Source organism: Atractosteus spatula, chromosome 7 (genome assembly GCF_055471065.1).
Source record: "Atractosteus spatula isolate fAtrSpa1 chromosome 7, fAtrSpa1.hap1, whole genome shotgun sequence".
Taxonomy (NCBI): Eukaryota; Metazoa; Chordata; class Actinopteri; order Semionotiformes; family Lepisosteidae; genus Atractosteus; species Atractosteus spatula.
Genome location: NC_142712.1, coordinates 21,899,530 through 21,923,694, shown reverse-complemented (window position 1 = coordinate 21,923,694; position 24,165 = coordinate 21,899,530).

Here is a 24,165-nt window from a genome sequence, read left to right as displayed (position 1 = left end):
TAATAAGAAATTGTCTGTGCATCTGTGCTGATGAAGACAAATTATTAATAATATTATTAGTGTCCAACAAAATAATAAGTTTACCTGCTACTTCATCATCAATGGCTGTACCTAGTAGTGAGTCATAAAGACAACTTATACTGTCCTTAAACATTTTTTGCAGTATAAATCCTCTAAAGTACTCCCCTTGAACTTTAGAGAATAACATAATATGTGTTTTTCAAGATCAATACGTGACATTATCAAAGGTCAAGCAAATCTAAGAAAAAATGTGCCTCAGAGAACATCACAGGACAGATCATTAAGGACATTTATTACAAACTGATAAAAGACCTTGATATTACATCAGAAGTATTTTTATGGAATTTATGGTATTTTCTCTCTGCATAGACTCATCATCAATTAATCTTGGATTTTGTGTCCCTGAATCCGAATAACAAAAATGTTGCTTCATTATTAGAGAATATCCTAAGGTGGCCATTTTGTATCTGTCACCATGCAACACCACCCATCCATAATGCGGGCAGTACCTAGGTTGTCAATATATACAGTACATGCAAGCTACATCTCAGTTTTTGATCTGAGGCAATTTGTTTCTTTTAGACAAATTACAAACAGAGCAGGCATTCAACTCATCTTGTCCATTTAAATGTTAGTAGTTTATTAATCAAGGGATTGTACTCTGCTTTATTGTCTCAGATATGCTCATACAACTTAATAAAGCAATTGCATATGAAAAAACGAATTACCCACATCTAGAAATTATTGCTGCTTATATATTTCACATATCATAACACACCAATATGTATACATATGTAGTGTGCTCTCTGAAGGCACCAGTTCTGTAGGGTTTGGGCATTTACGGGGACAATTATTAATTGTAGCCGTAAATCACGAAATTGATTCTTTTAAGGGCCTTAGAATCCAACCATGCGATATAACTCAAACAACGCACACACAGGTACTAATACACAAGGATACATTTATTAATACATAGAATATGCATATAAACCTAACAGATCTTATCGAGAGGGTTATCAGAATACAAAAGGTATATATTCAGTCAGTTACGAAGAGTTACATATATCAAAAGAACATACGTTCAGTATATCATTCATTTAGACCATTTCATAAATGAACTTGGTTATAACTTCTACATTGGATACTCAAAACAAGTACATAACTCTTAGGAATTAAATTGATATCAACTGGTTGGGATAACAATTGAATTCTCGAGCTGTAATGCATTGAAGTTGAATACTCATCCAATCTCTGGGGATTCAGATCTCCTGCTCTCTGGCTCCGTGCCAGGCTGTGCTGTGCGGCTTGTGATGGTGCGCTGCTGATGCTCACTGACCGGCTAGTTAGTGTTGGCTTTAACTAGCAAAGTTTGTGCACAGGAGAAAAGATTACTGTGGGTCCCAGCAAGTCAGGAAGAGGACCGGTTTGTTCCTGATGAAGCGCTAGTTCTGAATAGTGATTCAGCTGTCCACAGTTCCGACCTGTTCACGAGGCTTGCTGCTGATGCTAACCTCAGGTGGATCCTCGGGTTACTCTCTGGCAACCTCCGCTCTAGACACTTAGAACAGAGGAAAGTTCTGGCACTCGGACACACTGGCCGTTCCGTGGTTGTCCGGGCTGAGTCTCAGGATGGTCAGGAGGCCCGCTGCGAGAATGTCCTGCCCTTGGGAGCCTTTCTGCTCCTGGGCCGTCCTGCCCTGGAATTGTTCTTCCCCTTTAGAACAGTCTTTCGAATAGTCTTGGAGCTCTGTGTTGCCTGTTTTTACCTGGAGGAACTTCAGCTCGTTCATTGGCTAAAAGTTTTATGGGCATCAGAGTCCCACGTGGGTTACTCTGCCCTACCAGTTCCTGATTGGTTGATCAAGGTGAGATATGAGTCACTTACTCCTGACACTTAGGAATGCAGTCCAGATGTCCATTTGGCACTCCCCACACAGATAGGCGCCAATGGATGACCATTGATCATGATAGCCAGGCTTAGCTAAGTGCATCCCCATTTGGGAGCTGTCCCTTATCAAAAGTAAACATCTTTAAATCAGCCTGCATGAATAGCTTTTCTGTGGCTGCACCACAGAGATGAAGAGAGAGGTGGGGCCTCATTTGGGAAAGCACAGCAACACTTAATTCTGTCTTATTAATAAGCATTGCCGCTATACATATATACAGTATATACTGTATATAGTACTGTAACAAGTAATAGGTTTATTCCATGCTAAAAAAGAGAAGAAAGAAAACACAATGTTTCAGCCGTGGAGCCTTCTTCAGGTGTGAGCACACACCTCAGGTGACTCCGACTGTACAAGCTGACACCAGAGATGTTACAAACCTGACAATGCTGAGCCCCAAATACAGGGTTAATCAACCAAGGAAGCGGCAGTAAACCGATTCTGATTGGCCACCGCATAATCAGTAATCAACTCCTACTGTACCACTGCACCATCGAGAGCATCCTCACCAATGGGATCACTGTGTTGTACGGCAACACCTCTTCTTGAGAGAGGAAGGCACTGCAGGGAATAGTGAACCTGACCCAGAAGATCATTGGCTGTGGTCTCACAGAGATTAAACAGCTGTACAAGGACCATTGCGGTAGAATTCTGGCCATCACAGAGGACAGTCACCACCCCGTGCATGAGCTTTTCACCCCACTGCCCTCAGGCAACAGATACCACCAGATTCCTCAATAGCTTCTACCCACAAGGGTGCGATTGGCGAACACACTTGGCCATGCACCTCGGACCACACCTACACCATCTACCTCATTGTAATTTTATTAATTTATTGCACATCTGCAGTCATGGCTGCACTGTCTACATTCGAACTGTTTACTTGTATATTGTCTAAATGTACTTTCTGGACTTTTTGTGTTTTGGGGGGCTTTTTTTTTACAATCGAGAGACTTTCCGTAAGTAATAATTCCATTGTACCAGTACATGTACCAGTTACATATGGCAATAAAGTTCAAGTTCACTTACTGTACCATTTAACAAGTAATTGGGGTAATCAATTGTCAAATCAAATCAAATCAAAGTTTATTTATCAAATGCACAACAATACGGCATGCAGCAGTAGTTGCTGGCAATGAAATGTCTTTTTCTGTGAGCTCACAAAAATTACAAGAATCACAAAAATCACAAAAACACAAAAATCACAAAATATGTGATTAATATGTAATAGCATATTAATTACAATGAACACCCTAGAACAGTTGGTGTTTTAAAATATATTTTTTCTTAATTTTACTCTGACAATACAAAAACTCTTCTCTGACATAATATCACTGGCAATGTGGCTTTCAGGTAGAACAACATAGAGGTTCTGGATACTGCAAATTACAAAGCACAACCTGTCTGCTCACCATGATGAGTCCCAAGCACAGTTTCCTATATTTAAAACAGAAACAGACATGAGGAGACTTGGAGGGGAGAGTTAATTACGTATAAACCCCCAAAGTGTTTCCAGCAGCCACAATTGCATTTTCTCTCTCTCCCAGCCTCTCTTCTCAGCTACATTCACAGCACTCACAAGTATATTTTACTTTGGCATGTGCCCATTAATCAGGTCCAGTCTATGAGCACAGAATGCTAAAATCTTGCATTTTCTCCTAGTCCAGTAGCAAAAGGACATCTTAACCTTGCAGTTTTTCTTCAAAAATTATTTCCAATCTGAAACTTGGCAATTCAAGAAAAATATGTTTTTTCAGCTTTTCCCATTAAACCATAAGCTAGAGATCTGTTATGAGTGGCATGAGGAGACGGATATGTTTGACAGTTGAGGACAAGTAGAAAGGCTTCATTCTGAAATCTTATCTTGAAATCTTGGCCTGCAATAGTGCAGGATACTTGCAACCATAACTCCTGCTTTGATGTTTATCATCAGACACCAGGACACCGATAATTTTCACATTCTGTCTTTGCTAAACCACTAATTCTACTCTGAAACATAACTATAATGTGATATGCTTTAAACTTCTTTTTTTTTCAATTACAGAACAATTTATAGAAAAAAATAATTACAACACATTTCCCAATGAATAAAGGTTTTGACAATTGCATAAGGACACCTTATTTGGTGGAGGAAATTTGTTTTTCAATTTAATTTTACATTGAGACTTTTTCATTAGGTGTGTTTAATAAACAATATATAATACAATATTATAAATGACTAATATTTATAAAACCCTAATATTTGCCCAATACTGAATATTTTGTTTTCCCAGCATAGGTTGCCCACAAAACCCATGAAGGTCTGTGTAGTTATTTCCTTCTGTCCATTTTTACTTTATAAATCGCCATCTCTCCAGAAATGGATTTGAAGAGGAATTGCTAAATCCTTTATAGTGGGACTTATCATGTTTATAAACTATATACCGCAGGCAAAAACTGGATGGAAAAAAACGTTTTTTTTAAACTCCCCAATCAATATTTCAGTAAGTATAACATACAGCAACATTCCAAAGATTACATCAGTTTTTTTTCTGGCTCAAGGCAGACATTTTATCAGACATAACTTAAAAACAAATTTGAAATCTTTCCTGTAGGTCACGGGCAGAAGAACCATAAGGAAGTTAAAACAATGTCATAGAGTCCACATTAATTTTTTACACTACATTTTACCATTCTGCTTACACATTTAATGCATTAAAGCATGAAAAATTCTAAGGAGTCATAATCATCTAAATTTCCTCCCTATAATATTTTGTCAAATAAATACTGTGTGTACTGGGGTACAATGTCAAAAAAAATTGTAAACTACTGTACACCCCTTGCTCATAGGATGCATGAATAAGGTAAAGGCAAGAGTGACCAAAATGTCTTGCATCATATCCTCATGAGCTTAGAGTTTTTTCTTTGTTTTGTTTTTTAAACGTGTTCACTTAATATTTGTCTTTTGTTCTTAGCTACAATAATTGAAGAACTAATACATATAGAACCAAAGAATACAGATATTTATAGGAGGTATTGCAAACAATGTTTTTGATAATTCACAGAAAAATGCAGTGACATGGCCTTAGTGTTGGTCAGTTTTAAGTTATAGTAGAATTACAAAACGTTACAGAACCTGATCCTAAATTATGTTTACACATAGAATGAGTGACATCTGAAGATCCCCAGCAAGAGACTCAAACATGTAACAAGAAATACATGCCCATGGTGTTATGAATTAGCACATCCTTGAGAGTACTGAGTCACCTCCTATTATCCAGACATTAGAATTTAATCAAATTTGTCAGAAGAGTCTTGATGTAACCTGAGTGCTCTAAATAAAAACTTGTTCAATAGCTTGAAGCACACATTATCTCAAAAGCTGTGTGAAAGCATAAGGCACATTAAGGAGCAACAGTAAATGATACCACACAGCATGAAGAGGTGTCAGGATTTACTCTATAATTCAAATAATTGTCACTCTACACCTGTACAATAACCCTCAATACAGAAAATCTTGAAATTTCAAAATACATCTCAATTTTCCCTCAACTGCATCTTTTCATTTTTACAAAGTAGCTATTCTATTATTATTTCTACATGAGGTACTATAATGGTGTTATACTGTAGCTTTTATGTATATGTCAGTAAAGTGTAATAATTCAGTAAGTACAATATTATGATAGCATTACAATCACCAAAATATTTTAAATTCTCTCAGTGATTTGATACAGTTCTAGAGATACCCATTCTTCACCAAAGTTCAACCATATTCACAGATGAGGTGATGTTTCTTAATGCATCTGAGTTCATTTTTTCCACTTTTTCCAACATTTTGGTAAATGGAATCTTCATCTGTCTATAAAACCTTGTCATAAAACTCCTGGCTCATCTTTGCATTTCCAATCAAATTCTAAAGCATTTTGGAAGTAATGTCATGACCAGGCATGTATAACTGCCTTTGGAACTGGTTTACTCATCTTTATTGATGATGTAACTATTGATGGCAGCAGCAGAAAGAATTTCCATAAACATTTTGTCTGCTTATGCTAAAGAAAATGCTTCCGTACTAACTCATCGGCACTTTACCATGCATCATTGACCCAAATGACTCAAAGCATACAACCAGTGTAACCAATGAGGAGAAAAAAGTGGAAAGTCAATTTTCTTACTTACTTTTCTTACTTGAAGTCAGAACTCAAGGAAGAACAAGCAAGGATTGGCAAAGTATCTCAGAGCACTACATAGAGTTACACAAAAATACATCTTTGTAAGTATTGTTCCTGATCTCATCTCAGTCTGTCAAACACAGCATACATTCAACTTTAACTACCTGTCCTCACCTCAGTCTGACAAACACAGCGCACATCTGATTGTGTAACTACCAACTCTCATGTTTTTCTGACAAACACAGCATATTTGACTGTAACTACCTGCCCTCACCTCAGTCTGACAAACACAGTGCATACAGTATCTGATTGTGTAACTACCTGCCCTTAACTCAATCTGACAAACACAGCACATATCTGATTGTGTAACTACCCACCCTCATCTTGATCTGACAAATACATCACACAACCTATTGTGTAACTATCTGCGCTCACCTCTGTCTGACAAACATGGCGCTCAGGTGACTGTCTAACCATTGCCCTTACCTTGGCCCTGACCTCGGATGGTCTGGCTCCACAGCAACAGCAGGATCAGGTTGCCCAGCAGCAGAGCAGGTGTTCTGACGCTTTCCTGTCTTCCAGCCATTTCATTATTGGGAACTAAAACACAAGTAAAAAAAAGATGGAACATTTCTGAGCTCAATGTAATGTGATCATTAAAATCTGAAAATTTCATTTAAAATTTGTAATGTGTATATATTTCAAAACTGTGTGTAATGTGTAAAGTTGACTATTTCCTTGTACTAAACACTTTCAGCTTAATTTAATAAAATATTGAACAGTTTAGTTGTCCTAAGAAAGGTTGTCAAAAAGGCACAAAAAATAATTCCATAAAACTAAGAACAGCGTTAGTTGGATTAATTCACTGATTCTACTTTGGAAATTTAATGACAAGGAAATCATGGGTTATTCATATTCCTGCACTATTTATCCAGCAGTCTTAATCTCATCTATTCAGTTCTGTCCAAAACTAAAACACAGTTAAAAAAGTCAGGGCTGTGTGTCAAGCCACATTAATGCCCTTAATCATTATTATACATTTTCCTTTAGGAAATGCTTTATAAATATTTTTTCTGACCACACATGGCCTGAAAAGTGTGTTTTTGAAAATGAATGCCCTACACTTACTGTATATCTAATTTTTCTGAACAGTTTTTAGATGACTTTATCTGTTTATCTGTTCAAAAGAGGAAAAGCTTGAACTACTTGTAACAAACTTAATTGATAGCATCTATAATAAAAAAAATATTTATAAAGCATTTCATAAAGGAAAATGTATAATAATGATAAAGGGCATTAATGTGGCTTGACACGCAGCCCTGACTTTTTTTAACTGTGTTTTAGTTTTGGACAGAACTGAATAGATGAGATTAAGATTGCTGGATAAATAGTGCAGGAATATGAATAACCTTGTCATTAAATTTCCAAAGTAGAATCAGTGAATTAATCGTAAATGGATATGTACATGAATGAGAATTAGGTTTGTAGTGAAGGAAGCAAGAAACTGAATAGGAAAAATTACTGTCTGTAGTCTGCTGGATTTACAATAGATGAAGATATATGCCAAAATGGCCCTTACATAGCATGGCCATCAAATGAAAAGGGCTGTTGTAATCATGCAAGAAAGGTCTGAAAAGCAAAAGCTTTCTTATATCCAAAAAATAAATAGGAAAAGGAATGTAAACTCTGTTGCACCAAAGGGTGCCATTTACAAATGAATCCCATTTAATTATTGGCAGGATTATCACAGAGTAGACCAAGTAGGCACTGAAGGGTTGTGCTGGAATTCAAATTAGAAAGGTATTTTTCTTTAAAAATATTTTTATTTTTAAAGCACAAGAAAGTTTAAACAAGAAAACAAAAATAATAAAAAAATATTATTATTTTGTAATTATTTAAAGACAATTTTAATGTCTAAAATAGCAGGAAGTGTCAACAATGATGGCTAACTCAATACAAAATACAAGAGACATGGTTAGTGAGAAAACTCAGAGAAGACATCACTGCAGCTAATTAAGGGCTTGTCACGATCATAAACCCCTCCTCTTAAGGACGCTCCAGCCCTACCTTGTTAATTCTCATCTCCAGCACCTGCCTCCGGGTTCCAGCCCCGTGTGTTATATAAACCAGACGTTCCTGCCTATCAGGGCTCAGCTTTGGAACATGGACGCCTGGAAGCCTGCCTACCCGTGAGTCCAGGAGCAACTTGACGGCATAGGCTTCACTACGGCGTCCTGACCATCTGGGTCCGGGATCAGGGAGTGTCTGGTCCTGTCACCCCCTTTTATTCCCCCAACCCTCCACCGGATCCCGCTCTGGTTTTTAACTCTTCTGTGTGTCCGTCAGGATGGATTGCCCGGCTTTGGACTTTTGCTTCGATCATGGATTTGCCTCGGACTCCCTTGAACTGTTCGCCGGGGCCACACCTCCCCCGAACACTAGTGCACCATGGACACGCCCCCTGTTTTCCTTCCAGCCCCTAGCATGCCTCCTTCCCCGTGTATTCCTCACTTCCCTCCGGATCATGTTGTCTGCATAGGGCCCTGAAAGAACGCTTCGTGACAGGGCTTGCACTTAAACAGGCACAAAGTCGATTTGCATTTACATGAAAAATAATCTTCAGCTTTGAAATGTTGGATTTTGGGAAATTGAAATATTTTAGAATAACTTTAGAGTGAATATGATAGTGAGTGTTTAGGATTTGTGACTACCTCAGTTCAGGAAAGGGAGTTACAGTATGCCTCCTTTTAGAGGTCCAGGTAAGGAGTTGCTTTCGCATGTTGAGAAAAAACACTGCAGCTGCTTGGTTTCTACTTTTCACTGCAGAATTAACTTCCACTTGTTCGTGTTTCCTATTGCTTTCATACCAGATTATCAACATTTAAATTGGTTTTAGTCAGGAGACCAAGATGCCCAACAGAGAAGAGTATTCAGAAAAACTATACAAGGAGGGCTGTGTAGTAAGTCTAGATTCTAATAGGAATGCATTTTACAGTGCATTCCAGATGTACAAAGAAAGATGTGCTTTACTGTTAGAAATGTTTCTGCGGTCTATGGGAAGTGTGCGTGTGTATGTTTGTGTGTATATGTGTGCATGTCATACAGGGCTTAGGGGCTCCCTGGTACATGAACAGGGTGTTTGTACAGTATATGAAGTAAGAAGACTGTAGGTAAAGACAGATGGTGGGAAGAAAAAGAATGAGCATGTCTATTGACAGAGGAATCTACTGTATATAACTGTGGATAGAGAAACCGCATACTGTACAGAGTGGTGAATACAGAAAATTGGTGGACATTTTTTTCTTCACCATTGTTTTTCTGTTTAACCAAATTTAATATAGTTTAACTAGAAATTCTATTAACCTGCGGGCATCTGGGTTAGATACAGTAATTCCCAGGGCCCCCCTTATCAGATATAATGATGGCCATACAGTAAATGTAATTCTAAAAAGAGTTGTGTTCTTTTCCAGAAATGTCCCTTGTCTCCTATCTTTAAAATAACCTTTAACGTTTAGCATTGACACTATTTTCTTTACAATAACTGAAATATTTCTTACCAAGGGATTACGAAAAAAAATAAAAGTTAGAATTATACAGTGGCTATCAAAAGTATTCACCCCCCTTGGACTTTTTCACATTTTATTGTGTTAAAATATAGAATCACAATATATTTCCTGATATGGAATTTTTTGCCATTAATAAACCAGAGAAAATTGGATAAATTTTGCCAACAAGAATGGACAATATTTGCAGTGTCCAAATGTGCAAAGCTGATAGGAACTTATTCAAGACTTGTGGCTGTAATTTCTATCAAATGTTGTCTCAAAGGTACTGAATACTTATGCAGTTATTTTCCATACTATACTTTGACATTAAAGAGTGTTTTCTGTCAATCGCTGGCAAAAATCCTGGTTAAAAAAATTATGATTCCATATAGTTACACAATAAATTGCAAAAAAGTTCAAGGGGGTGAATACATTGGATAGGCACTGCACAGTCTACTTAACTCGGATATGCTGAGCAACTCTACAGTTCCATTAATAAGCACACTAATTAATTCATGCTGAGTGGACATGTGTGTCTCTTAGTGAAAAAGGCATCTTTATGAAATCCCTGTCATTTATCAGAAGTATAATACAAGTAAGGCAAAACAACACTGATTAAACTAAAATGTTCTGGAAATAACTGCAACACGTATTAATTCTGTAAAAGCAAGCAAGTTGTTTTCCTGTTAAAAAAATTTAAATGGCTTGTTACAAATTCCGTGCTTCCAGAAAGTGACTTGATTTCTCTATACAGATTTTTGCATAGTAGTTGCAGTAGTAGTTGCAGAGCCATAACAGCTAACCTACAGTATTAAACTCTTGTCAATATACTATCCTCATATTTAAGAGTGTGAAGAATGACAAAATGGCATACAAATGTGTTCATGTTAAAGCAAGTGTGTGTAACGTTCTACAATCTAAATGATCAAATTAATTATAACTGTATTTGTTTGGTAATATATCCTAGTCATTTTCTAGTAAATGTACTGTAATACTGTTTGTCATTATGTCATTATTATCAGAAAAGAGTTGATGCTTATCTTTTAGTTTAACTCTTTATTCAACAAAAGAATTACACATTGCTATGGATTTTTGACAGCAATTTGATAGATTTCATAGATCTTTTTGGCATCCCTTGACATTAAGGCAATTGGTGCAAACATAAACTCTATGTTATAAGAGAGCAGTTAATTATGTGTTCCATATTTAGATACATAGATTTTCTTTAGGAACTGGGTTTGATTCTCGACTGGGGTGCCTTCTGAATGGAGTTTGCACATACTCCCTGAAACTCCCAGCTACCCAGTGTCTAAATTGCAAGTATGTGCCCTGCAATGGGCATCCCATCCTAGGTGTAGTAATGATAGGCACCCTATGTTTCCACACAGGCTCCATTAGTCCCGTCAAATGTGTAGTTTTACAAGTTAATGTCTTTCAATGTAAGGTACTGTAAGATGATGTTAAATGCAGGTCTCTCTATTAAAGTTTACAAGAAAGATGTCTCTCTCTCTGTCGCATTTGGACAATAATGTGAGAGAAAGCCATGCAAGAAAAAGTTTTTTCAGATTAGAATGGTGAAATCTAGAATACATAGGAGATTTAAAGAAAAAAACACAATTTCTCATTGAAAATTAACATGATATGAAAACAAAGCTACTGTATGAATATCTTATAGCTGGTTTGAAAATATTTTAGAGAGGATTAAAAAAGAGCTACAATATTGATATTGTTCAATTTACTGTATCTTGGATGCATGTGGATTTCCTAAAGCATTTCCAAGACTAATTAATGGATGGGAGAAAGTTTGAAAGAGTGTTTAGCAGTTCCACAGTAACTACACTATATCATTAGTTACAGAAATGATAACACATAGAAAAAAAATATTTTACTGTATATTTTATACAATATACAGTATACAGACGCAGCCACTCATTGCTGCATTAGAGGTATACAGTATGTACTACAGTATGTCACGGTATACTTCACTATGTGGTTCACTGGTAAAAGACAATTGATAGGTGGTACTTGTGGTGTGTTAGATGTTAGTAAAACAATTGTTTCAATTAATCTGTTTCCATGCTGTGCATCTTTAAACCTACTTAATAAGGAGAATTAATATGGAATTACGTAACCAAAGGGAAATTTTGGCAGCTGACAATAAAAACAACAGAAGTACAATATACTGTCTCTGAACATCATAAATGATGTTAATTTAGGAATATAAATATATTATACATAATGTATATACAGTAGCTGGTAAAGGTTGCCAAAACTAAGGAAAAAAATAAAATACACAACAGTATTTCAGCTTCTTCACAAATATTTTCTGCGTGAAAGTCTTTAACTTGGTCACTTACTGTGGTTCTTTTGGAAAAGCTTTGACATGCTCATTCTGTTTAAAATGTAGATACTTTTATAAAAAGCTATAATGTTTAATGTCACCTTTCTCTGTGAATACTTGTTTTCGTTATTGGCATAAGAAAAGTTGTAGTACTTTTTAAAACCCACTTAACAGGGAATATTAATATGGAATAATGCCACCAAAGAAATTTTTGTATTTGAAAATAAAATATAAATAGTTCTTCCGGCGCCTGCAAGATGGCGACAGATTACAGAACGCTCTCGTTGTGTGACTGTTTTAATGTTTATTTATACGTTAATGCTCTTGTTTTGTGTTGGAGGCTTAATGGCTGTCATAACTTTTGACAGACAAACACTTTTAAACCTGAGGACAGACTCCTTAGAGTCATCAAACAACTTTTTTCACATACCAGTCCCCATCTGCTGGACTGGACAGAGATGCGGCAAACAAAAACAACAGGAGGGCAGATGCCGGGGGAGACGAGGTGGTGTACTAGCGGATCTACGGAGGCATCCGCACAGGCCACTGCTGTCTATTTTGTTAGCTAATGTTCAGTCACTGAACAATAAGATAGACGAGCTACACTGTTGGATCAACGTGGAAAGGGACCTGAGGCAATGCTGCGTGTATGCCTTCACAGAAACCTGGCTGAATGCATGCCTCCCGGACACCGCCATCCAGCCAAAGGGGTTCATGGTTTACCACATGGACAGAAACCACCAAGCAACCGGCAAGCACAATGGAGGATGCATTTGCTTCCTGGTCAACAGCAAATGGTGCACCGAAGTGGAGGTAATCTCTCAATCCTGCTCACCGAATCTAGAACACCTGACCATAAAATGTCAACCCTCTTATTTGCCAAGGGAGTTTTCTGCCACCATTATTACAGCCGTTTACATTCAACCTCAAGCCTGCGTGGAAGCAGCACACAGCAAACTCTATGACATTATCAGCAAGCACAAAAACTCCCACCCGGAAGTCGTCTCAATTGTAGCCAGGGACTTCAACCACTGCAATCTGAGGAAAGTACTGCAAAAATACATTCAGCACGTCACTGTACCGACAAGAGGAGGCAATATTTTGGACCACTGCTACACAACAATAAAAGGAGCATGCAAAGCCTTTTCTAAACCAAGTTTTGGCAAGTCGGACCACATCGCTCTCCTGTTGCTTCTGGACTACAAACAGAGGCTGAAGACTTCCCCCATTGCGAACAGGTCGCTGTTGGTCTGAGGAGGTGGAAAGCAAGTTAATGTGGTGATGGAATGCCTGGAGAAGCTGGTGTTGTCACACATCAACTCCTCCTTCGCAGAGTCTCTGTACCCCTTACAGTTCGTCTACCAGAACAACAGATCTCCCTAGTTGTGTTTACAGCCTTGGAACAACTGGACACTAAGAACTCATATGTGAGAATGCTGTTTGTGGACTACAGTTCAGCATTCAATTCAATCCCAATACCCAGCCAACTGGTGTCAAAGCTCAGGGGACTAGGACTGTACAACTCTGTCTGCAACTGGCTGCTGGACCTAATCGAGAGACCACAGGTGGTGCAGATAGATAATAAAACATCAGCCCAACAAGGTCCAACATCAACAGTCCAAGGTTGTACTCCCTATTCACTCACGACTGCACAGCAAGACATAGCAACGATCACATCATTAAATTTGTGGATGACACCTACTGAGGTGGTGTCATAACAATAACCTGGACTTGAATGTGAATAAAACAAGAGACACAGGCCGCACACTCACAGCCCACTCAGTATTGATGGAACGGAAGTGGAAACAGTCACCAGCTTTAGGTTTTTGGGAATTGACATTTCTAATGACCTAACCTGAACTGTGAACACGGACATTATCTTGAAGAAGGCTCAGCAGCTCCTCTATTTTCTGAGGTGCCTCAAGCAATGGGGGACGTCAGTACCTGTGTTGGTAAACTTCTACTGCTGCACCATCGAGCATGCATGCGTCTGCTTTGTTTACATTTGAACTGTTTACTTGTTTATGTTAGGTGCCGAAGTAGAAGGATCCTATGGAGGCGAGAGAGTAGAGACAGCAAAAACACAAGTGTCTGATCCAAATCATCACACAAGTTCGTGGTCAAAGAGCAAACTAAGTCCGAAAAGCCAAAAGAGGTCGTTCGAAAGGGTTTTCCAAAAGGGCGAGGCAGGAGCTCCCGAGGAGAAAAATCAATACCGAGAACAGCAGGAGATGATTAGTTCATGCGTGCGGTGGTGTCTGCTGTAATTACGTGGCTGCTCAGTCTGTTTAACCTGATTTTTGATGGGTGGAGGATGTGACAGTTTACTTGTACAGTCCACTGTTTATTTGTATATTATCTTGATGTACTATCTGCACTTTGTGTTTTACACTTTTTTACCAATCGAAAGACTTTCTGTAAGAATTCCATTGTACCAGTTGCATATGGCAATAAAGTTCAAGTTCAAGTTTCTGAACGTCATTAACGGTATCATTGTATGGATCTAAATATAATACATTTCTATACAGATCCAGCCGTTAAGAACGTACAATAAATAACGTGTCATAACTTGGTGTACAAAAATATCCCATTACAATGCATTTTTTTAAAAATTCTGTTGCAGGACTGCACTATTTTGTAAAACTGCCATGTGCATTCCATAATGCCTCAAATGTCACCAGAAGCAAGGGAAAGGACTATTGGCATGCTGCAGGCAGGCATGTCATGTGCCAGCGTTGCCAGACAGTATGGAGTAAGATGCTCCGCTGTGCCCCGACTGCAGAGAAGGTTTCAGCAGACCGGCAGGACAGATGACCGTCCAAGATTCGGTCGCCCTCAAGTCGGCCAGACAGAGGCTGCGATGGACTTGTCAGCAGTGACATCAGCTCATCTTCACGGATGAGTCACTCTTCAGTCACGTCCTTTAGACAGGAGGGCCAGAGTGTTGAGGAGGAGGTGCTGCGTTTCTTTTTCCCATTAGCATATTTGAATTTGAAATGTATACAAAGGGTTGTGGAAGTATAGAACAAGCTAACTAGCCATGAAGTTGAAGCCAACAACTGATAAGAAGAGATCTTGAAATTCATTAGCTACTAGATATTGTCAAATGTGCTAGTTGGGCCTATTCTAATATAATCTTTCTTGTGTTCTTTTATAATAAAAAATATGCAGTCTGATAGGGAGAGATTAGATCATTTCAGCACAAGATATTTTTTATTTGTAAATATGATTTCTTGACTTTTAAACCTTAGAAGGAGATACAGTATTTGAACATTTGAGCCTTCATTTTTTCATTATTAATCTGTAAGTATAGTACATGCTGTAAACAAGAATTGGGAGGCCAGAACAAGCAAAAGTTCTATTTGACATCAGAAGCATATCCTTTACATGCCACCATTTTTTAAAGATGGAAATACTGCCAATGTTATACTTAATCTAACATTTATCTTACTGGGAAATTTCATACATTGCAATCATATAGATATAACTCTTCATTAAGCATATTGGTAAAACCCATAAATTTTATCTCCAAGTGTACTCTTAAAAATGTATCATTAGAATTTGATTAATTGTTAGTTCATAAAAGCTTTATGTATAATGAGTAGCTCCTATGGGCTGGAGGGTAATGTTTATTTGTGTTATATCCTCAGTATTAAACTAATCCTATTACAAAATTGCTTCCCCAAAGACTAAAAACAATCTGCAAGTACACAGGTTTTTAATTAGCTTTAGTAGCTAAACAATAGATACAGTATATTAATCTTACAAATTGTATGCCTCATAGCCATACAGTATTTATATTTAGATGTTTTTATTTCTTCCAAATAGAAATTTATTATTCCATTGCTTCCTAATTAACAACATACATGCTAGAAGGGAAATCATTAAGACCATCATCATTGTAAGTAAGTAATATTAAATCGGCATTGTGCTATGATCCTGGGTTCATTTCTAGTCTTAGCTGTTTAGATGTATGCAGGTGTTTCGTTTTCCTCAGACCTTCAGAAATTTGCTGGCTAAGTTTGATTAGATAATGCAAGTTGTCCCTTTCTCCTTGTACCTGTGATGAGAAGGAGAGGAGGTACAGTAAGTGTTCTCAGCCCTCCCTTGTGCCCCGTGCTTCCCTAATAGGCTCTGATTACATGAGGTCGGTACATTATGGAGCAAAGCAATTGTTTGAATTACATATGGAAGAATGTTTGCAAAGTATTGAGTCAGTGCCCAGATTAGCTTTATTGTCCACATGTGCAGTTATTTTGCACATTGTTCAGTTTTAGATACTTCTGCTAAGATTGTACTGTAAGTGCTTTGCCAGACATCATTTCCAGATGTAGATATTATGAAATTGTGGTGAAAATCTGTGTTGAAAAGGAACGAATTCCATCCACTCATACAAAGCCTATCCTGGCAAGCAATGAAGGCCTTGTGCCCATTATACTGTATACACTGTGAATAGGGCGCTAGCTCATCATAGAGCATAACAAACACTAACACGCAAATACTTACACCAGGGCTAACTTTCTTAGAAGCCAATTTAGCTACCACTATAAACGGTAGGTAGGGGAATACTTCAGACAATATAGCATGGTGTGGTTTGAGGGGCTTTGCAGGTGCTAGACAGGAGGCCAGGTTGAGTCCCGAGTACTCTCTGGATTTACCATTTAAAGGCAGGTGCCCTTGGAAAGCATGAAAAGTAAGAACTACAAACAGTTTGTTGTGTCACAGGCGCAAGTGTTGGTTACAGAGGTGCCCCTTGCCAAACAGGATCAACAGGTATAGTGTGGACAGGTTACTAGTTTAGTGAAGATGTGGTTCTTGGTGAAAAAAAAGAGCAAAGATTTGAGCTGAAGTAAACACAGTGTAAATCTAATTGTACACTCCAGTGCATGGTTGTCAATGAATAGTGATTAATGAAGATTAGATTTGGGCAACAAGAATTAATTAGGTTGAATACTACAGGGCTTGGTGATTGATGAAGATGGAGTGTGAAGAATTGTCATCTCATAACTGTAAGCATTTGCAAGTCTTTATAACTAATGAAGGATGCAGTGAACATCTAGTGACCTTGAGTAGAACAACTAATGAAAGTGGAGTTAAGATCTAGTGACTTTGTGTACAACAAAGTGAACAGCAATCTAAAATGAAGAATACTGTGTAGATGTCCCTGAGAGGGCAACTAGCAAGAGCTAGGATCCCGGAGGGAGTCCGAAAGATAATTGACGGAAAGTGGAAAACATGCTGTCAGAGTTGTGATTATGGTAGTGTATGTGTTTGCTGTGTCACAGTCCATCAATTATGGTGTTCTTGATGTATAACAGATGTGATATTTTCTGTTCTATGGTGGCATTAGTGCAGTTGCTTAGAGAGCTATGGGCTCTGTTTGCTTCTATGTGATGTTTGCATGTTCTCCATGTGGATTTCTTCTGTGTGCTGAAGTTTTCTCCCGCAGGTCAAAAATACTCTAAATTATCCCACATGTGCACTTTGTGTTGGTTCAGTATTTCATCCAGGATGTGTTCTGTCACCCATTGCCTTGACTTGTGCTGATGTGGGCTGTGGCATACTGTATTGGACTAAGCAGTTACTGAGATCTGATTGATGAAAACATGTCTGAATTGCAATATTATATTTGAAAGAAAATGTAATGAACCAAATAAACACTTGCCCTTACCAATAGATTCTTGTTTCTATGTTTCCACTTTTAAGTCAGCACGGACTGTAAAAAGAAAGTACTTTACATTCCACAAGGAGAAATCAATAGGGAGTGTTCCTACCTTTTAGTACAAGAATATTCAATCTAGTTACCAAGAATACTCCAGAAGCTTCTGTGTTGCAGGAGGACCCTTCTCTTGGATATGATGTCAAACTATTCACATTGTGGACTTTTAAGTCCTCATGGCTAGAGCTGAGGTGTGAATCACTTTGGAATTTCCACAGCCACTCCAAGCCAACAAACCTATCCTGCTTAATTTTGGTTCTATCTTTCTAACCTCCTCATTCTATGTACAGTATACACACTGTCATTGACAGTAAAGCAAATACAAACCTGTAAGATTGTCTCTATATCTTCTTCTTGTCAGTAAAGATGCAGTGAGTGCAAGTCTGTCACTTGGAATTAAATAATATGACCTTGTACTCTACACAAAAGCTGTTTCACTACATTAATACATATTTTACTGTCTGTGACACTCATTACCACAATTACCACAATTCTTATGATGATTTTCATGACTTAGGATCTTTTTATGAAATGTCTTTAGCAATAAAATCATTAAATATTGTTAAATGTGTTTTTCATTGGTGACTTCATGTATCTTTTAAAAGTCTCTTTTCTATCAATCTCTATTAATCTAAATTATGACCACCACTGGGGAAGTGTGTGTATGTTCACAGGTCTGTATATAGATTTAAATATTCTTTTTAGTACTACAACAGTTAAAAAACATTTAAGGATAAAGAAAATATATTTGGGACAATACTTGAAGCTTCTAACTTATGAAAGGAAGTGGTTGACTTGCTAAATAAATATTTTACTAAGGAAGAACAGAAAAAAATAAAGTGTATCAAATAATATTAGCAAAGAAAATGTACTGTACAGTGCTTCCAGTACAGAAAGCACTCAAGTTACATAAATCCCCAGAGCCTGAAGATATTTTGACAATTATTAAAATGATCCTAAGGACATGTCCTAAGGACCAGTTAATGTGCTTTTGTAAAAAGCAGTTTTCACCTGAAAAACTTAGTGTTCCTCAAACAAGCAACAAAAAAAAATAATGCACATGTAGCCCCTTACGAGGTAGGGGGTTCAGATGTCGGGAATAGCTCCTCACGCAAGGCAGGTACTGTAGTTAGATCCTTGCTACCAGCTTGCTGTCCTCCCATCTTCTAAATATCTCTAGAAACCCTCCTATGGGTTTTTTTTTAATTTTTAGGTAAAACCTGTAAACCTGAAGCAATAAGGTTTTTAATGGTCCGTAGTTTTATTTGTAGTGATGCCACTGTTTTGTTGTTTAAAGTTCAAGTGTTTATATTTGTTTTAAAAGGTATAAAAAATGTACTTGGGGCTGCAGGATGTCAGAGACAACTATGGGACTTTAATATCTGAATATGTTTAGTCACTTCAGTAGGTGAAATGTGTCCCTGTGTTAAGTGTATTGTGATAATAATGTTAGAAATTATAGTGTTATGTCATGTTTAAATGTGTTGTAGCATATTAAAAGTTTCAAACAGGGGAAATAACATGTACTGTATGAGGTGGGTAATTAGATACTCGCTACCAGCTTTTTGCATTCCCAGTTTGTAAATGCAGTATCTCTGGAAACTCTCCCATGTTTTTTTTTTTTTAGAAATTTAACTTTTAAAATGGAATCCTGTGTGAATTCCTTCTGCATTTACCAGTGACAAGAGATGATCAACCATGAAGATGCCAGAACCGGAAGTGACCTGCAAGACATCACCACATCCAGACAGAACAGGAACTGTGAAGTAGATACAGTACCATCAGGAAGTTGCTCAGTGCGTTTGTGGGAGTTGTAGTTCGTAAGCCAACGCTACGTCTGTGAGCAACTATTGCCAGTTTTACTGACCTGCAGCCTTTAACATAGGGCTACACATACAGAACATATGAAATGCTTTGTTTAGGTTCTCTGAAGGCTTTACATAAATTTCCCCATTAAAGATAAATTCTCACATGAATATGTATGTTAGGATAAATACTGTAGTAAAAAAACGTAACAAGAAAACATGAACCAGAACCAGATAGAAACTACTGTACTGAGAACAGTTTGTAGTATTTTATCAAAAGATCTGTGAGAATCTGGAACCAGCCCTGTTCACGAAGCTACAGTAATGCTCAGTTCCTTTGGGAAACAGCGGCAGGAGACCCGTGGTTCAATTAGCTACTTACTACCAAATTGGCTTCATGGTCCGAATGACCTCCTCTCATTTTTAACTTTTCAATGGCTAGTAAGCAAAAGTGCTGATTGATTTAGTCTAATCCCCATTGGCTAATTTAAGTGTTACTCCAGTAAACCACAGTCAATCAATTATGATCATTCAAATAAAACTACTTCCACATCCATCCATTTTCTAACCACTTCTTCAGTGTTTACACAGTTTACCATTACACAGTTCAGTGTAATGGGGGAGCTGAAGCCTGTCCTGGCACACAACAGGTGCAAGGCAGGATGCCAGTCCACCGGAAGACAGACACAAACATGCACACACTCACACCATGGCCAATTTTCCCAGAAACCAATTAACCCACGTCTTTGTATGTCTCTGGACTGTGGGAGAAAATCAAAGCACTTCAAAATGTTTAAAATCCAAAATTCATACAGTATGTCACATATAGTACAGGAGAAAAAAATAACAGAGCAATTATTTATTAAAAATTATTAAAGATTCAGCTGTGCAAAGGTACAATTCAAAAAAATCCAGGACAAAAAGTCTTGAGAGCTGACTACCTGTCAGACATGTACTATATTTTTCTAAAAACATAGAGCGATACATTTTTTTATGTTCAGTATATTTTTTTCAATGTCAATTATGACTTTCAATGAGATTTAACTTGAGGAACTTGTGAGACTGGTTACAAATAGGAGTTGTGTAATGAGGGAATGACATTTTGAAAGGTACTGTATATTCAAGAATTTTGAATACTTTGTTCAAGTCCCTTTGTCTTTGTCTGAGCTAAGGATGAGCTAGCTTTGACGCAGCAACTGGTTACATCATCAGTCAACCTTGTCTCCTGTACTTTCCCTTAGTGCATTAGACTCTGTTAAAGTTGCGTTCTCTTGCTTTGACCCGTGTCCATGATCTTGGACTGTGGACCCTGGTTTCCTAACCTGCCACAACACTCCACCTTAGCATAGCTCCCTGAACAGTTTCCCTCAGGGAACACAATCTGCTCAGCCCAGACTTCCTTTGACTCAGCTGTTTTTTTTTCCCAAATTTTGAGTTTTCCCTAAGCTTCAAGATCAGATGCTAGCCCCACCTAAGCACATCATAACAATTATGCATTATTCATTATAGTTAACATGCATTATAGTTTAAAGAACATTTCAAAACACCCCTTTGTACTTCTAAGGTCTATTACTGACTGTATGTGCAGTTGGAAAAACATGCAATTGAAAGCATCTGCATTTTCCTGGTGACTATGCACCCACTTGCAAATGTCCAGTATTGTGTTTTGCAATACTTGTGTCTATAGTTCATCATATACACCTTTTTCCAGAAAGGAAATAGTGAATTATACAGTGAATAGGAGGGGATATGTAGTTAGAATTCTGTTAATGATTTAATCTTCTTGTAGTGTACTGTGCTGTGCAGATACTGTACTTAACCACTATGGCACAATCTCAGATTACACTGTCACGGGTACTGAAGTACGGTCAAGCTATGGCTGATGTCAGTGGTTCTTTCTGACAACCACTTGTTAAGCAAATGGAATACAGTACATGCAATGGCAGACCTGAAAAAAAACAGTGGAATCCATTTACTGATTATTTCATGTTGGTGTCTGCCACTTCCACTTTAAAGCATTTTGTATCAGGTGCTACTGTTGTACTCCTTTCGTTCATGGTTTTCCTTATTTACGCAGAAACAGAACAGTTAACCATGTTGGTTAAAGTTAACACTAAACTCTGATTGATATATATATATTGTAGTACAAACCTAAAATTATTTTAACATTATTGATATGTTAAAGAAAAAAAAATATTCCTTATGAGGAATGCAATCAATGACTTGATTGGAAATTGTGTTGAATTATCTACTTCACTGATACACATTCACTGTCCTTCACTGTAAAATTTTCCCTGAGTTATTGTGATCAACTTTTTGAAGATTATAATCAATGTAAATCAAAGATTATTAAATGAGAAGCTTGATTTCTTCTTACCTAACCTAAACTATATTAATAACAAAGTTGTTATAATAGTAAAATTAGAATAGTAGAAATTGCCAATACTGTATGAGTATATTATTGGAATAATATTTATAAGACACAAATATTGTATCTCTATAATGTGTCTATGAAGTCACAGTCACACTTCACTATGACTATGACTATGAAGTCACACTTGTACACAGTATTGTACTGTATTTAATTGCTTTTGCACAGTACATTGAGCATGGTTGTTCTGTTATGCTGCTCCCCTGTCTCAATACAAGTATTTAAAATTTCTGCTCTCTTGTTATACAGTGACTGTGAAATTCTGTCTCAGTCCCCTATATCTACAACTGTGGAAAAATGCATTTACAGGAAATGTATGTATCTACAGAGAAATCTAATGGTTAAAAACCTGAAATGTTAGTGGTGAAAATGAGAAATTTACTACATTTTTACAGAGAAGGTCACAAACACATTCTTTTTAATCATTTCAATTCAATATACTGTACCAGGGTCATGGACGATCTATTTGGGATCTATTTCCAGAACTCTATCAGTTAAATCCTAGAGAAACCTAGATGTGAATGACAAAACAATGTAGATTATCCTCCTAATCTGTTTGTAAAACAGAAGTTGCAGAACCCTCTTAGGATTCAGTTTACTGCTGATCCAAGCATATCCACAGTAAACTGCAGTTCACTAAGTGCCATTATTCACACATGGGTTTCACAAGGTTGTACAGGAAAATCAATAGCCTTTACTTACAAATCTCCCATTTGCTTCCCTTTTTAAAACACCTTCAGCTGGGATATAAAAGAGCAGAAAATTAAGTGTTGCTATTGGATTTTGGTAATAAATGAAACAAAGACATGATTACATGTCTCAGTAAGCAGAAAAGATTTGAAAAAATCTTAGATTCTGTTTGTGGGAATAAACATACAGGTAACACAGCTATCTTATCGATTTATGTTTCTTCTGTTTTATTACATGATAAAACTTTTTGTTACCTTTTAAGGGTTAATGGCCACTAATGTCTTTAAAGGTACAATGTACTGTATAGTATATGGTGGCAAGCTGAAAAATCCTTAAATATGCACTTGAGAAGATAGGGTAAGTGTCAGATAAGTGAACTATCTAGCACAAGAAAAGAAACAAAACCTAATAATTAAGAATGTGTATTTCCCAACAAGCTGATGTTTTTCATCAAGTAGATAAGGCTGCTATCAGCAAAAAATAGGAATATGATTCAGAAAAGACATACAGTACAGAATATAATACACAAACTATATACAGAACCAAAACTAAGGCAGATAGAATAAACAGAGAAAGAAGGTCGCATGGTGGTTATCACCACTATCTCACAGCTCTGGGTCCTGGGTTGGATTCCAGCTAAGGACACCTGTCTATTTTTTTTTCATTTTTTGGGGAAGGCATTATTTCTAGTCCAACCAGTACTGCTTATTGACTAAAGAGGTCGTTCTGATAAGATGAAAAATACTCCCACACACTACAACATTCAAAACTCCCATTCAACACAAAAAAATAAGATGCCAACACAACATAGATATCATTCTCCTATACATTCTCCTATGCCATGCTCCTATGTGTCTGCAGAGACAGTTGAAATGTGCAGACCTTGTTTTGCCTTTTTGATCAAACAATTCTGATAAGTGCAAAGGCATGCAGCTCATTCTTCAAACCAAGGTATATTATTTCCTAACAGGCCTTCAACTTCAGTTCCACAGTGTTTGTCCTTCTATCAAAAAAAAGAGAAATATCTTTGAAAGCTTTGTTATGCCATAAAGTTCAGGATGGTAAATGTCTCCGTCCATCCATCAAAACAACATTTCAATTTGATTGAATTGTGGTACATTGTTTACATACTGTAGTTAAATAATGTTATTTCTCTAATGCCCATGGAACCACTGATATCATTGTTATTGAGGCATGTAAACAATTGTTGCACAGATTAAAATCTGAACTAGCAGTAATTGTGGCACATTAAAAAGGTGAGATTAAATGAAATCTGATATTGAAGGACATCTCTAAATGGTCAGCATGTCTACTGTTATAAATTATTTTAGCAACACAACATTAATTTCCTGAAATACACCTACGGTATATTTTATCGATCATTAGCCAAGCTTTAACAGATCATTACAAAGATGCACATATGAGTGTATTAATTTCTTCCCATTTTCAAAGAATGCTAGCTCAGATTTCCAACAAGGAATATGCATTGTTGGAAAAAATACATATTTACCTCAGTGCT